This window comes from Protopterus annectens, chromosome 14.part0, assembly GCF_019279795.1.
Source record: "Protopterus annectens isolate FY-2018-M chromosome 14.part0, PAN1.0, whole genome shotgun sequence".
NCBI lineage: Eukaryota > Metazoa > Chordata > Ceratodontiformes > Protopteridae > Protopterus > Protopterus annectens.
In genome coordinates this window covers 773,843,139-773,861,142 of record NC_056748.1, presented here as the reverse complement: position 1 = coordinate 773,861,142, position 18,004 = coordinate 773,843,139, and the positions used below count along the sequence as shown (strand labels likewise).

Below are 18,004 nucleotides of genomic sequence, written 5' to 3'. Positions count from 1 at the left end.
TCTATACTATGATATTAATTCCTAAGAGGTAAAGCAATCACCAGCCTGCAATCCAAATGTCTTCTTGGCCTCTTCCCGTTCTATTATCTTTCCCTCTACAATTACTTGTTCCAAATACCTTGGCTCCTTTGCCAGTTTTCTCCAGTAAATTTCAGCCCCTCTCTTGCCTATTCTCTGTATTCTTAATTGCAGTCATCCCTATCAGCAGAATCTTCTTTCTCCATTCCTGTGTTGGCTTAGTTCTTAGCATAATTTCTGCTACCTTATGAATATAATATTCTGTATGACTATTATCCTTAAAAATCTGTGCTCAAAATCCCATCTACGTATAACATTGGCATATTTAAGTCTTTTATACATATTTTCATTTGTGCTTTTTTCTTGATTTCCTGGTTTCTCTGCTATATACAAATTTTCATAACATTTACAAAATATCCCTAACATATCTACAAGGTCTGTGGTTATTTTTCTTGTTATACAAGAAAAGTTTGTAAATATAAATATAAAAGTTTGTAAAAATATAAGTTTGGCAACAACCCTTTCTATTTTCTGTTGTCTATGTCATTGTGGGAGAAGTTTTTGTGCTCTGGAGTTATCATCAAAAAAACAGCTGCTTAAAAACAATCTTTCTAAACTCATGTATCTTATCCAGGTACTCCTTTAATTTCTCATTAGCACTTTGCAATTGCATCTCTTCTTGTTATGTAAGAGTCGCCTTATTTTGTAATACTTTAAGTCAGGGTCAACTCCTGCTCATAGGTTTGCACCTTTACTAATAAAGGCCTTGGCTGCATTCTCATGGCCAGATTTGGAGCATAAATATAGTGTGCCCTTTCAATTTACAGTTTCTGCTGTGGGATACCCATCCAGTTGCAGAATTCTTCCCATTCAGTGTTTTCTCTTCACCTTTTCAAGCTCTCTTAGTTTCTCTTCTTTGCTGGTATCCAGGCAGTGTACTTAATATAGCCAGTAACTTGAGTTTTACTCAAGCTGACACTATCACGGGCTGCTGTTTCTCAGTTTATGCTTTCACACTGGGAGAGCCGAAGTTAAACTTGATCCATGTCCAGCCATCTTGGAAGACCAGCCTCAAAACACTTTAATCCACTCTCTCCACTGCTCATTCCTCCTAAAGAACTAGATTTTACACTTGTTTAGAGGTCTGCTTCCCTCGAAGAATCTCAGTTCTTACTCGTACACCTCCATAACCCATATTCTCACTTCTGGAATCTTCCACCCCTGCCAATTTCTTTCTTCAACCCAAGGAGGGTTAGATTTCAATAATGCAGTTTTCATGTGACAGCTACATGTCCTTAACAATAAAGGGATCTCTGTTACACTCACTCACACACACACACACACACCCACACACACACACACACACACACACACTTGTCTGAGTTACTGGTTGCAGCAGCTCTTTAATCTCTTCCTGCTTAACAGGGCATGGATTCCATACCCTTAGAAGGTACACACAGATTCCCCCAATCTTTTTTTCGCATCCACCAGATTCAAAGTTAAAAAGGCAGACACTTCAAGTCTTTCCCCTTACTGCACCTTATCTTATTCTCTCATGCCTCTAGCTAACTCCAATTACAATTCTAGTCTGAATATACTGCTAGAAATCTAACACTTGCAGTCTTTTATCTCCCCTTTCTCCTTCAACATTTTAAATTGAGTCCAGTCCCTGCCCTCTCTTTCCTTAAAAAACATGCAGCCATTTCTTGTCTGTCATCACCATTCCAACCACTATAAACCTAGGATTAACACAAAGCCTCTCAAGCACTTAATGCCATGCTTTGAGTCCAAATCACCCCACTCCATATATTTTGTGCTATTCATGGCAATTTTCCCCATTTATACCTTCATCAATTGTTCCTTCCCTTCTGTTTTATACTCATCTCCAGCACTCTTTCTTCCCCTCATTCTCTTAGCTTCTGCACTGATATAACAGTTATAATACACTCCTTCAAACTTTGAAGTGTTCCATTAAATATTATAGCAACAGGTGAAATTGCTGGTTTCCACTCTGAACGTCAGATGCTCAGTGTGTGTATATATATATATATATATATATATATATATATATATATATATATAATACATATACACACCCACACACATTGTGTCTGTAAGCAAACATTTAAATTAATTCAACACACAGAATAAAATGCCTTGTTTAATAACTGCCACCCTCCTTGATAGTGTCATTGGAGTTCTGTTTCTTCCACTCAACAATCCAGTTAACTCCCTCCTGCTTCCAGATAATGCAGATCCACTGCACCTTCTATTATCCTCCCTATTTCTACCCTCAAACAGCTAGGGTAATTATCTATCAAGAGAATGGTACCTTCTCTGCAGTTTTTAGATTACTTATATAAACAGCTCTGACAGAAAAAGAGTTGCCCATCAAATTAGGCCACAATACAATTATCACCCCACAGTGACATGTCCTTCATAACCCCATTCTTGGTTATCCACAGGATGGTTTCTTCAGGCTGACATTTTCCTCCCAATCCTCATACTCCCTCAGTATCTTTGAAATATCTTTCTTAATCCTGTTAGTTAATAAAATGAATCAACTATTAAAAAAACTAAATACTGCTCTACCCCCTGGTCTCTTTGCACACCTCCACTCCTTCCCTGACAACACTTCCATCACTAAATTAAAGGTCAAAGGGAAAAAGAACATCCTTGTCTTGCATTGCTCCCTTTCTTCAAACAGCATGCCTATAATATACACGATCTAAACAAAATGCTCAATTTCAGTTTAAGACATGTAATACCAACCTTCAATCTATAATCCACAACTGAACCATTTAAAAAACAGTGCCAAACAACTCTTAACCTAACAAGTCAAACCTTCAAGAATATCAAAAAGGATGCCTATAACCTTCTGTGCGCCTCCTCACCCACACCCTATAGCTTACAAAAGCAACTTCATCCAGTACTCCATTGAAAATCTGTACTTGAACTCAATTCTATCACACCTTACCAACCTTAGCCAATATTTTGAAATGTGCATTTGAAGAACATGATCAGTACTTTTTTACTTTTCTCTCTTCCCCCTAACCCCTTTGGAAGGTTCACCACTAAAAGCAATCAAATGTAAATAAATAAAAGATTTACACAAGGAACTTAGTAGACACACACACAAACACCAACACATGCAACACTCACACTCATACTTCCACCACCCTACCCTAACCCACACGTACAACTTACAAAAACACTCACATACACTCACTCACCTTAAATTCCGGACACCATCCCAGCCAAACATTTCACATAATGTAGCGTAAATGCATATGTGTGGATTTGAGATATTTGGATACGCGCTTCTGCACTTTCGCTATTTTGAAATTTCACCTTTATGGTCTCGAGATACTGAAATTCGAGATTTCAGTATTTCAAGATTATAAAGGGGAACTGTAAGAAGGCAATGGGCAAACAAGGAACACAAAAAATAAGAAGATAAACAGCAATAAAAATGGAATAAATGCATAGTGATAAAACTAATGTTCACCTTCAGATCACACTAAATACTCAGCGGTACAGTTTTTCATACTTTTTCTTAAAAAAAAGAATGCTATTACCATTTCAGACTCCTTATATTACCCTTACTTTGATACTATGTGCCATTTCTTAGCCCTAAAACCCATATAATTCCTCCACTTCCATTGCATGCAACATTTTTTTATTTTTATTGCTGATATCCACCCTTGGCCTCAGCCTTTGATAACTCCGTAAAATGACCTGCGTATTTATCCATCCCACCTTGGCTTCCATCTAAATGAACCAGTTAGTGGTGCCCTCTCTAAAAAGGGAGATTGTTTGGCTCTTTTCAAATGTGGCATCTACAGTAGTATAGGTGTTACTACTCGTAGGAATAAGCTAAGTCAGAAGATGCTATATGGGTAAATGTATGTTGTAGCATGGAAGTGCTTCCTGTGAAGTGGTGACTATGAAGCTCTGAGGCTTCTAAGAGGAGACATGTCAACATGACCAGCTATCTGGCACGCTCTCCATCACCTGATTCTTTCACCCTACCTGGTTCTTGTTCAACAGGAGAAATAAATGGGCTGACTGGATCCATGTAGCAGAGACAGTGGGCAGACCCTGTGGATGGGAGAATTTAAAGACCATGGTAATGTGTAGGGAAACTAAATATATGACTAACTCTCTGTGGTAATTCTCCTGAGTAAAGAAACCATGCCTCTGGTATGAACTTCACAAAAATCATACTAGATGGGTAGGAATTTAATTATGACAGTCATTGAGTATTTGAGGAATCTGATATAAACACTTACTTACTTACGGAATTAATGGGCATGCTGCACCTCAGAAAATCCAAATCCCATCGAGCCACGCGCGCGAGAGACTTGAACCTCAGCACTGAAATAAATAGGACATGCTGGAGGGACAGATTCATAACCCAGAGGCTCCCTTCACTCTGGAATAAAATCCCAGTCCAGTTTAGGCAGAGTCCCTCATTGACTCTCTTCAAGAGGAATCTTGATGAATGGATGCGGGATCGTAGGTTTACCCCGGGTATCACTTCTGTGTCACTGTTAGACAGAGGCACAGTATACTAACCTCGAAAAAGGGCATAGCAAAATTAATTTAAAATGGGTGGCGAAAGCCAAACACAGTCTTGCTAGGCTTATAAATCCCCTAGGGCAGATAGCCTAGTATGAACCTATGAACTTTCAGTAAATCTGAAGACTCATATTTACAGCTGCCAATAGCCAACCTTACCTTTTTTTTATAAAGACAAAAATCGCAATGGTCTCTTATTCAAATATAGTGCATCACTATTTCCAATTTTTTCTATATCTCATTTATCCCACCTGCCTGCCAACCATCAGCCCTCTCAAGACTCAAATGACCCATCTGTTCTTCTCCAGGTGAAAGCCATTATCCAGACTGCCATCAGGGTTTTCTATAAAATCTTAAAACCCCCACCTCCTATGGTAGATGCCAGTTTCAGCATGCAATACCTGCCTCAGAAATGTACTCTACCATGTATGACGGATTCCAGCTACAGTGTATACTGCTTGGCATGCAATAAACTCCATCATGGCTCAACTGCTTCTGCAAGTATACCTGTAATGCATCCAGCAGAAGGTGGGTGTCAGTACAGCAATGAAGCAAGTTTCTCCCCAGGATAGGCAAGCCAGCATCGGCCCCTTACTGCCACCCTCCCAAATCAGGTCCTCCAACATGTGGGTCATCTAGGTTACAATCACTGCTCATCCTTCTGTGCCACGGGCTCCACTACGTAAATTCTGAGAGAGCCACTATTGCTGCACATCCGATAATTTCCCTTAGAATCTGTATTATTCTCAGGTATAACCCATTTTTTTCCCATACCACCCAATTTTTCTAAGGTTAGTAATGCTTGGATGGTACTATTTCTGCACAAAGTGCCATGGTTGTTCCTGTAACATATGGTCTGTATAACATGCCCATTACTCCTAGAGGTATGATGTCTGCAGAATGTATCATGGCTACTCCTGAAATGTGACACTTGCAGAATATGCCATGGCTAATCCTGTAGTGTGAGGAGCTGCAGAATGTGCTACGCTACTCCTGAGGTGTGACGCCTGCAAAGTGTCCTATGGTTACTCCCAAGGTGTAAGGAGCTGCAGAATGTGCTATGGCAACACAGTGTGGTACAGGATTTCAGAATATTCTCTAGCTATTCCTGATATACTTTCAGCATTTTCAATTTTCTTAGGGACTGCATGTCAAACCCATCCAGTGCATCATAAAGTTCCCTTGAACCCAATGGAGAAATCCTTCCATATGCAGATTTAGTTGCCGCTTTCTGTTCACATAAAATGGCCTCTATAGTACCACTTGTACTTGATTATTAAAACATATGATCCATAATTTGGTACCTGTTATGACAGCTGTACACCATTATGCTTAACAGCAAGTAATATAGGCACTGATATAAACACATTTTACAATATTTTATTTAATGTTGCAAAGAAATGTACTTTATTAATAAATTCATCTCAAAAGTATCACATCCACTGTGCAATCCCCAGGCACGGTTGAAGATGACTTTTCCCAAGTAGACAGTTACTTCTCATTACTTAATCTTAAGAATCACCCTCGAATCCTAAATGCACATCTGGACTCAGCCCAATATTAGGGATTCAATTCTCAGTAACTCAATCAGATATAAATAATTTTTTGCATCTTTAGCAGAACACGTGATAAGACTGTTCATCTCCTGCACCCAACAAGGCTTTAATTCATTTTTTTCCCTGATTGCCAATGTCCTGCCTCTGCTACTATTAATCTTTCTCCAAATAAACTGATATGATTTTCCAGTCACCCACTTTCTTCTACCTTTCATTTTGTTTTTTTTATTTTTTTTTATTTTGTTTTGTTTCCTTTAAACTCTTCCTACCCTCTACACTTAGTTGGAACCAGATTTATTCCTAACAAAGTACTCTTCTTTTGTGATGCAATATTCAACTCTGCATGTTATATGTTTCCACTGTGCTAAGAGCACTTTCTGAGTTCCACTTTCATGTTACTGTTTGTGTTTTTTTTTCTTTTCTAGTAACTAACAGTATTAATCCCAATAAAACTCTATAGTGCTTAGAATTACCCTGGTCCATTTCCCTCCCCAGAAGGAATATTTCCTAACTTAATATGAATGAATCATCACAAAATAACTTTATTAACCTGTCCTGTAAGCCCTCTTTAAACTTTGCTAATACTGGAGAGAACCAGAACCAGAAAATATGATCTCAATCACCTTTTGTGCCTTATATACACCTCCAGCATCTATTATTTGCTTGTGGAAACATCTTGCAAATTCTTTCTGGTGCACAAACTTACTTGTGCAAAGACTTTCATTCCAAAGCTTTAAGTAACTTCATAGAGACATTAACAAATCTGGGGCCCTGACACCATTAGTGTTTTGTGTGTGTTATACATCTTATTTATGTATATATATATATATATATATATATATATATATATATATATATATATATATATATATTTTTTTTTTTTTTTAAACCTGACCTTGTCTCTCAGACTTTTTCAAATTTTCTCCATTATTCTGACAATAGTTATGGAGTACTTTGCAAAATATACTTATTAACCTCTTGCATTTTCGATCAGATATTACAGCTTCAACACATAAACTTACGAATTCCAGTTTTGATACAAGCACACATCTCTATTTCTCCCAATTTTGTTAAGCCCTGAAACCAAATAAAATTACCTTCCTGAAATCAAAATTCTCCTTAGGATTTTCTTAGGAAATGACAACTGCCCACCCAGTTGTTCACAAGATCTTAGGCTCTCTATCCTTTCTAAGCTACTCTCTGCTCCTCTCATCTCCTTCTAATAATATAATTAGGAATATCTCTGACATCCATGTCCGAAATGTTTTTTGTCATCATAAACGCCTTTATATACACACATGCATATATATATATATATATATATATATATATATATACACACACACACACACACACACACACACACACACACACACACACACACGTAATGTCCACTTCTATATCTCGAAATACTGAAATCTCGAATGTCAGTATTTCGAGACCAGAATGTCAACACCACACAACACCAAAACTACAAAACAACTAAATTGAAAATATCGTAAACATAAACCAAATCCAATCCTGCCCCCAGATGAACACAAATGCACTACAAAACTCAAACTAACATTACCATACGTTTTTGCAGGGGGGCTAGCCCCCCTGCACCCCCACACCCCGCTACTTCTATATACCAACTCCGAAGTCGCACCAACTCGACAAAAATAAAATAAACACAAACGTACTATCACCTGCCCTACACACAATAACAACACCCACACACGTACTACACAAGTACTAAAAACATCACATACAACACTCAAACACATACACACTGAATTAAGCACCCCAACCTCCCCCTAAAACTCCCCCAAACAACTAAAAACAAAAATTCCTACCCAAAACCCTTCAAAATTAAACACCTACATGCTTCTCTGTACATAAACGAACATTGGCTGACATAGCACAATACTCTTAAAGAGACAGCACACAGTAACATGCATACCAGACTATACCTAAACAACATTCGGGAAATTCAGATTCGATAAAGTGCAGTTTCAGAAAAAAGCACTTTCGACATTCTTATGTATATATGTATGTGTGTGTGTGTGTATACGTGTCTATATTATATATACTTATATACAGTCTGTGTAACCTTCTCTAGATCTTTTCCCCTCATGCCTCGAGTCCAAATTGCCACTTTCGTAGCACTCTGGTTATGGCCTCAAAATCAGATGCTTCCATTTTGAACTATACGGCTATGGTTGTGCCAAGTACATTAGCTTTAACTGTGTCACCGTATAATACTGTTGCATATTTGGCAATGCTCTACACGTTCTTAAATTAAAAGGTAAGTACTAAGCAATCAGTCTACAGAGCATTACAAGCTTAGATAAAACCCCCTAATCAAAAGCTTCTTATAGATTCAAAGAGGGCAAAATAAGATAGACTGTGGGGAGGATGCTATTCTGCTTTACATGTAGTCGAAGTTTGTTCCAGAGTTGAAGGATATATTGGGATATGAATCTATCACACCAATGTGCCTTATTTATCTCCTGAAGAAGGTTTAGTTCTTTCACCAAGCATCGGAGGTACCATTAGTTCTACGAAGGGACAGCGGATAAAATAAGACTGCATCTTTCATGGCTCGAAAGGATAGACACAGATCTACATGGAGGAGTAGGCAGAAACAGCTGCCAGTCTCTCCTGATAACCAAGATTTCTGAGGCCACTGAACTTTTAGTTATGAATGTCTGAGGTCTCTCAAGCTGTGTGATATGTTCAGACAAATGAATGAGAAAAGGTACATCACATTCAATAATAGGTCTTTTAAGATACAAGTAAAGGGGTATTAAGGTTTCTTTTGATCTAACGGAAATGCCTTTGGAAATCTGATGAAACTAGCAAAAGGCTTTTTGAACTACTACAACACTAAATGATACTAGGATTCTTCTTGCTCTATTGATAAAAATGTACTGATTTTGTTATACTGCTTCCTTATTTACTTTTATTGTAAAAAAATTTTCTTTGAATCCTTTTTTGTTAATTGCTTATGTTTAAACTTTATTTTAATGTTGTGTAGTTTTTCTCCCCGGGACTCCGCTGAAAAAGGGCTATTCAGCTCAGACTATCCCGGTCAACAAATGTAAAATAATAAAAATAAATAATACTGTAAAGATGTGACAGTCAAATGATAAGGAATTATGAATAAAAGTGCCTAGATCTCTTACAACAGTGTCTGATTGGAGGGATGCATCACCTATATGGTAAGTGAAACAATTTTGTTTACTAAAATGAACTATGCTACATTTTTTACATTTAATTTCGGACCACAGTCCTTGCCCCAACTGCCAACAGGGTCTAACTCATGTTGAAGCAATTTTAAATCAGTTGAAGATCAAACTTATAATCATCTGCAAACTTAGTTAACCACAGGCCAGGAGTACTGGCTTGAAGATCTGAAAAACAGATGTCAAACAAGAGAGGGCCCAAAACAGAGCCCTGTGATATACAACTGGTAACTATTTTTTTTTCAGAAGTGCCGCCAGTGATGCTAACCAAATGGGTTCTGTCTGACAACCAGTTAGCTATCTATTGCACGCTATAAGAAATTATAGTCAGATTTACAAGTCTAACAAAAATTAACTTTCCCGAACTCACCCCTGGAGCTTCTTCAATCCCATATAAACTCTTTCAGCTTCTTATGCAACTTTCCCCATAGCTTTTTTTCTTGTCTGGTAGAAATACGTTTGCTCCACATATTAGATCAATGGGACCACAAATGTTTTTATCTCTGAGAATTTATGATTTGTATCCAAACATGTCAAATTTAATCTCATTATTTTCCGGCATACTTTCTGATTTTGTTTCCTCCTAGTGCTCTATTTCATCTTCTGCATTTCTTTCATACCTATACGCGTCCCCATTGAAAGGGATATTGATGTAACAGTTCATAATTAACAACTACTGACTGAGAACAAAAAAACAAATCATAGTGTTTCTTAATCTCTCTTGCGATATTTATACCACTGCTCACCTTTTTTTCCTATCTTACACAATGTTTTCTTAGGTTTACCTTCATAACAGCGACACACAGTGGTGCAATTGCTCATATGAGCGAATCGTAACCACAAAACTTAAAAACAGCGACAGTTGCAAATGTTCGAAAAATCAGCAAATCGAAAACCCAATTTGCTGATTTTCGAACATTAATGTCGAAAAAAAATTAGATAAAGTGTAATGCGGAGGGGGGGGCAAGCCCCCCTGCAACCCCCATGTGGGGGGCTGCACCCACCTCCACACACACTTTATTATTCTAAATCAGAGAACGCACTACAGTGGGGAAAGAAACCATTTCTAGATTCCCACTATAGTGCAATCTGCTCCAGAATGTTGAATGTGCAATGAGCGAATCTCACTGTGCATTCGCTCATTCGAACCTTTTTCTGTTTGGCGTTTGCAAACTGCCTTTCGGAAAATTTCTGTCCGCCCTTGTGCAATACGCACATGTAAAGGTAAACCGTTTTCTTACATGCCTTTTCCAAGGCTATCTCATACATGATAAACTTCTAGAACAGTGTACCCCAGCAGGTTAAGCAGCGTGATGCTCTACCATCCTTCAAATGAAACCTGCATGCTTGCATGGGAACCCATAAATCTACCAAAGCACTGACTGGCCTAGCCCTCCTAGAGATGTGGGGGGGGGGTACATCTTGAGAGTTGGGTACTGGCAAAGTGTGAAATTCCTATGAATATGTCTCAACTTTGTCATTAGTAAGATGTGAAAAATTACAGGCCAATCATTTTGCTTACCAGGTGGAACATTATGGTAAGTACATAACTTCTTTATCTGATGTTGTCAATCTTCATTTATTCCTTGACATATGGGACAGAGTACCCAGCTACTTTATATCTTGAGAGGACTCACAGAAAGATATTCCTGAGCACCACAGAACCAAAAAGAACCCAACTAAGGAAACCACAGTAAAAAAACTTTTCTAAAGCAAACTTCACCTTACTTAAGACAGAGGTGGTAAGTTTCACAGCCCCCACGCTAAAGGATAACGCTGCCCACGATGCAGAAACCTTTACAAATGCACTCTATGAGCACCTACAAGGATGCATGGATCGTGCCATCCCTAGCAAAACAAAAACTCGCTCCTCTAAAAGAAGGAAACCAGTTTGGTGGACCCCTACAATAAACAGGCTATACAATAGAAGGAGGAAACTAGTTCATAAAAAAAGCAAATCCCAAGAAGGAAAGAAATCCCTGATCAGTATCAGTAAGAAACTAAGGTCTCTCATGAAATCATCCAAGGCTGACTTCGAAAGAAAAATAGCCAAGGATTCAACAGATAACCACAAAGCCTTCTTTAGCTATGTTAAGAATCTAAGTGGCAACTCGCAGATATGCACTGAACTAGTGCAAAATAGCACAAAATATACTGAACTTACTGATATTGCCAACATCCTGGGAGATAGATTCAGTGCAAACTTCACCCCGCTCTCACCTCCAAAAGGGCTCACAACAATACCGGAAAAGTGTAGTGTCCCAAAAATCACAGACGCACAGGTAAAAACAGCCCTTTCAAAAGCCAAAAACACAGCATCAATGGGACCAGATGGTGTCCCAGGCTGCGTCTTGCACAAACTACAGAACAAACTAACCCCCCACCTAAACACACTATTCAACCTTAGCCTCTCCACAGGCTACATGCCCATAGAATGGCATACAGCAATGGTTATTCCTCTCCACAAAGGAGGGGCCACAACTGACCTTGGTAACTATCGCCCCATAAGCCTGACTAGCCTGGTCTGCAAGGCTATGGAGCACATCATCATCATGGAACTCATTAACAAAGACATTGTGAACCTCCAAACACTTGACCTGACCAAGTTCGGCTTTGTTAAGGGCAGATCATGCCTACTAAACCAGGTTGACTTCTTCGAGACAGTCACCAAGGCCATAGATGAGGGAAAGGTGGTTCACACAGCCTACCCTGACCTTGCCAAGGCTTTCGACACCATTCCCCACTCGGGTATTACAGAAAAACTCACCAGCCTGAACATAAACCCCTACATCATGAGATGGGTTGCCAACTGGCTTACAGACAGAACTCACACGGTAAGAATAGCGGGCTCCAGGTCCGACTCTAAACTAGTCACAAGTGATGTCCCACAAGGCTCGGTCCTGGGACCCCTACTGTTCTGCATATACTTCTCAGAAGTACAGGCAAACACAGGAGGACTATGGCTAGTCAAGTTTGCCAATGACTGCAAACTGGGAGCCATAACTGACTCTCCGGCTGACACGGAAATCCACCAAAAGGGCCTTACTGAGACCGACACCTGGTGTCAAAGTCATGGCCTCAAGCTAAATGCCAAAAAATGCATAGTCATCCCATTGGGGAAAAACAAAACACCCACGAATTACCACATAGGTGGCAGCTCCATTAATACAGAAGAGGTAATAAGAGATCTGGGGACCCAGGTAGATAGTAATCTCTCCTTTGACAATCATATTGCCAAAGTAGTTAGGAAATCCTTCTATGTGGCCCATCTAATTACTAAAGGGTTCGCATCTAGAAATAAAGAAGTTATAGTGCCCCTCTACTTGTCACTCATTAGACCCATCATAGAGTACAACGCCCCATTTGGGATGTACCTCACAAGACACTTCAGCTGGAAAGACCACAAAAGTACCTCACCAAAAGGATTACTGGCCTCAAACATATGTCCTATGCAGCCCGACTGAAAAAACTCTGGCTGTACTCAGTGGCATATCGCTTACTCAGAGGTGATCTCTGCCTGACTTACAAAGCCATGTCCAACTCAGAATTGATGGACATGCTCCACCTAAAGAAATACAAGTCATTGCAAGCCACGTGCTCTAGTGAGCTAAACCTCGCCACAACAATAAATAGAACATGCTGGAGGGATAGATTCCTGTCACGGAGACTCCCCATGCTTTGGAACAAAATTCCAAATTACATCAGGCAGAGCCCCTCACTAACACTCTTCAAGAGAAACCTTGACAAGTGGATGGGTAACAGAAAATACACCCCTGGGATCACTTTATTGGCTCTGCTTGACAGAGGATCAGTTAATTAATCAATGGGGTGGCGAAAGCAGACACACTCTGGCTAGGCTTATAAATGCCCTCGGGCAGACAGCCTAGTACCTGCCTATGAACCTGTAAAAGACACTCTTCCCCTAGAGACCAAATCCAATTTGTAATAAGTAATAAAGGTATGTGGGGAAGCCAATGTCGCAGCTGCACAAATATCATCCATAGAGGCCTTAAAATAAAAAAACTGCTGAAGTAGCTATGGCTCTAGTAGTGTGTGCCCTGACAGGCCCAGGCAATTCAACTTTCCTCTTGTTATATATGAAGGCTATACAATCTTTCATCCCTCTAGATACAGCAACTTTGGACATTGGCTTACCCATTCTGGCATTTGAAAAGGAAACAAACATTCAGATTTTCTAATGTGTTTCTTTCCATGAAGACAGAATCACAATTGTCTGTGAACATCCAATAGATGCAAGCAGTATTCACCTTTGTTTGAGAAATTGGGAAAGAATACTGGTAAACCGATTGTCTGACTGAGATTTCTATGGCAGAAAAGAAGGGTTCGTTCTCAAGGAAATTCTGTCTTTGTAAAATATCAAATATAGTGGTTTGCAAAACAAGGTTTGAATTTCAGAAATTCTTCTGGCAGAAGTAACTGTTACCAGAAAAATAGTTTTCCAAGATAAGAATTTCAGGCCGCAGTTGGAAGTAGGCTCAAAGGGGGACATGTACTATCTGTAACACTAAGTTGAGATCCCAGGGTGCAAGTGGATCCTTATATGGAGGTTTTAACAAGTTTCCCCCTTTAAGAACACTTTGCAAACTTTATGAGAAATTAATGAATATTTTTTGAACACATTATGAAAATCTGAAATAGCCACTTGCTGAATCCTAATAGTAGAAGAAGACGCTAATTATTTAAAGAAAAAAGCTAAACACTCTACGATTTTGTCAATAGGAGCAGAGAAGGGGTCAATGTTATTATCATTAGCCCAGTAGGAAAACCTCTTCCACTCACTTTTGTAGTGTTTTCTAGTGGAGGGTTTGTGTGAGGCCAAAAGAATCTTATGAACTGGGGAAGGTAAAGAATTACACCTGGCAATTAAAGGAACTGGAGAAGTCAAGCTGCGAGCTTGAGGTTCTGAAGGTTTGTGTGAACTAATCCCTCTGAATGGGATAGGAGATCTGGATCTGGGCCCAGAGTCCAAAGTCCACAGATCACTGAATCAGATAAGGCCAAAGAAAGGGGAACCAAATATGTTGAAGCCAGAAGGGAGCAATGGGGATTACTTTGCTCTTCAACCTGATTGCCTTCTTTAGAAATTGAGGTATTAATGGAAATGGGGGAAAATCGTACAGAAATCCGGAGGGCCACTCATGCAGGAGAGCATCTCTTGAAGACTCCCCCAGAGGGGGGACCAGGGCAATGTAGCTGCTGCACTTGTAGTTCACAGGTGATGCAAATATGTCACAGCAAGGTTGGCTCCAGTGCCGAAAAATCTTTTTCGCCACTTTGGGATTGAGAGATCACTCATGAGACTGGAGACTACATATGCTCAATTTGTCTGCGATCACATTGGAACTCCCCAGAATATGCATTGCTATCAGAAAGTGGTTGGAAGAGCTTGTCCACTGCCAGACTTAGAAAGCTTCTCGGCGAAGGGGATATGACTTAGTTCCTCCCTGCTTGCTGATGTACCAAACTACCAACATATTTTCTGTTTGAATTGAAATCATTCCTGAGGAAAGAGCAGTTTGAAAGGCTACAATGCTAAAAGCACTGCCATCAGCTCCAGGACACAGATATGCAAGTTGGCTTCTACGGGAGACCAAGTGCTTTGGACAGTCTTGCCAGATAATGCCCCCCAACCCATATGGGAAGCGTCCGTGGTCACTATGGCTTGAGGTTGTGACGGGGCAAAGGGACAGCCCAAGAAAATTTTGTCTGAATGAATTCACCAAGCCAGGCCTTTCTTGCAGTGGTTAGTAACCAAGACCTGATATGACATTGGTTGATGCAATATGGACCACTGGGATGCCAGAAGCCACTGAAGAATTCTCATCTGAAATCTTGCTAAGGTAACTAACATTATGGCTGCCACCACAGACCCTAAGGCTTGTAGGACTAGTCTCACAGTTACTCTCTTGTTTCTGACAATTCTCTTCACTTGGGCCCTGATCATTTGCAATCGTAGATAAGGGAAGGAAGTTATCCAAGACTTGGTGTTTAGTATTGCTCCTATGATCTCTAAAGTTTGGGTAGGAGTCAGTTGCGACTTTTTGTAATTTTCAGTGATCCCTAGGTTCACCCAGGCCTGGAGAACATAGTCTCTTGTTTGTTCTAGAAGATGCCTGGTGGGAACGGTAACGAGCCAGTCATATAAATACAGAAACACCCAGAATCCTTGCAACCTCATGTGAGCTGCTACTACTGCCATGCATTTGGTGAACACCCTGGGGAGTGTGGTGAGGCTACAGGGGAGAGCTCTGAACTGATGGAGACTGGCTCCCAACTGGAAGTGGAGAAATTTCCTGGAGCACTTGTCCATTTTTGTGTGGTAATACACATGCTGGAGATCTATCAAGCACATCCAATCATCTTTCCCTAGAAACAGGAGAATAGACTGAACCGTGACTATTTGGAATTTTGTCTGTTGAACGGACCTGTTTAAAACACCCAGATCCAAAACTGGCCTCCAGTCTCCTGTCTTCTTTGGCACCAATAAGAATCTTGAGTAAATTCCGGATTCTATCTGGTCTGGCGGGACCTCTTGGATGACTCTTTTCTAGCAGTTTCTGAATTTATAGTACTGCTGGTTCTCTCTGACTGGGTGGAACATCGGGAATTTTGCTGGAATTGTTTGAAAGAGAAAGGAAGGGTATGGTGTATCCTCTGGCTATAATCCTCTGCACCCAAACATCTGAAGTTATCTGGAGCCAGGCATATTAGTGAAAGGATAGACTCCCCTGACTGCTTCCAGAGGAAAGCAACCAGGCCTTTCAGGAGTGCTGGTAGGGTTTGCCAGGACAGGAGTCCCTGGAACCCTGATTTTTGCAGGCCACCTCTGCCACTTGGGTGGCATCTTCCATTAAAGCTTCCCGTCTGCCCCTGGGAGAGCTCTGTCACACATGTCCTGAAAAGGCCCTTTGGACATTCCGAACTACATTTTCCTGCTCCTCTGTCTCCTGCAGTAGGGCCATTGAAGGGTAGGAAAACATACGCCCACTGCAGAAAGGGTCTTTCCATCTTTCTCACACCTGGACAAAGTTTCTCAAACTTTAGGGCAAAAAATGGATGATCCTTCAAAGGGTGCATTGATAAATTAAGACTTGAATGGCTCTGCAAATTCACACAAGAGCATTCAGGCATGTCTCCTTATGGCTACGCCTGATCCCGCTATTCTAGTCTTCCCTTTGGCTACATGTGCTATGAGCCTCATGGACGAATTTGAAATGGACTCCAAGGTGGCCAACTGAGATGCAACCTTATTTTGAACCTCTTTAGATATGACTCCTGCGAGGCTGATAGTTTTTTTAATCAGATCCTTTTGAAGTGTGGTTAAGTGCACCATAACATTCAAAGACTTTAAAGTAAAGGTCGCTGAAGCAGAAGCCCGGTTGCCAAACCTATCCAGCATCAGGGACTCTATTAGGAGAGTGGATTGTGAAATTTTCATCTGCCAGTCCTTTTTTTGTGACTGCACATATCCCCATGGCATCTACCACCAATCCCTTTGCCCAAAACTGATAGTCCTTGGGTGCAGTTAGAATTTTGTCTAGTCTCTTGGGGATGGGTTCTATGGTGTCAGGAGATTCAACCCACTAAAATCACACACATAACCACATTATAAGGCGAAAAAGGTAGACACCGATAAGGGAAAGAAAAGGGGCTACCAACAATTGTAGAAAGGAATACCCGAAGGTATAGAAAGCTACCAGCAATGGTAGACCAGACTACAGCAAATTATATAAAAGGAAGATGGAAACTAGCACACTCTCTTTTTTTTTTTAACATGAAGAGAAAGGAAATAAAGACTACCAACAATGGCAGCACAGAGTAGACCGAAGTGTATAAGGGAAAGCAGAGATGAGACATAAAAGCTACCAGAGAGAGGGTAGACTACAAACAGAAACCCACAATAATGACATTAATCAGAAAAAAACTTATATAACTGTACAAAACTAGAAATACAAAGAGAAAAAACACACTTAGCTCGAGAACTATGGTGACGCATCTGTCACAGGAAAGCAGCAAACGAGATCTGAGGTAAATTGGAGAGGAACATTCTGGGTAGAACTTAAGCTTGAGAGTTTTGGTTCTTGCAGGATGTAGTAGTGGCCGAATAACCCATATGTCAAGGAATAAATGAAGACTGACAACATCAGATAAATTATTTTGTCGAAAAGCATGCAACATCCAGCAGTATGTGCATGCATCACAAAGGTGATGAAGGTCCTCTCCTCAAATATTTCTAAAATGCTATTCTACTGCAATGTTATAACAGTTGCCACTAAAAATATACAGTTTGGTGAAGTATATATACAGTTCTTGAATACCTCTGAAAACAAGTCAACCGCACACATTTCTTAGGGTGGAGTGCCAAATGGTTATAAAGCAGAAAACGGTGTAAGATCAAAGGACAACTTGGTACATAACAAACTGCAACCAACGAGGTCCCAAAAGACTCTTGTCTTGGCCCTTATGCATTTAACATCTACTCATTTGATATTATCACAAATGATATACGCTGTTCTATGTAATATATGCAAGGACATAAAACCTAGTAAATTCAAAACTTGCAGGAAAGAAACTGAAAAATTCCAACCCTCATTAAAACTT

At 40.1% G+C, this 18,004-nt stretch overlaps 1 protein-coding gene across 2 annotated transcripts in view; it reads right to left on the bottom strand.

Annotated features, from left to right (window-relative positions):
• Positions 1–18,004, bottom strand: part of PARG (poly(ADP-ribose) glycohydrolase) — a 2,766,579-nt gene that overhangs the window by 1,592,145 nt on the left and 1,156,430 nt on the right. The window lies entirely within an intron of this gene.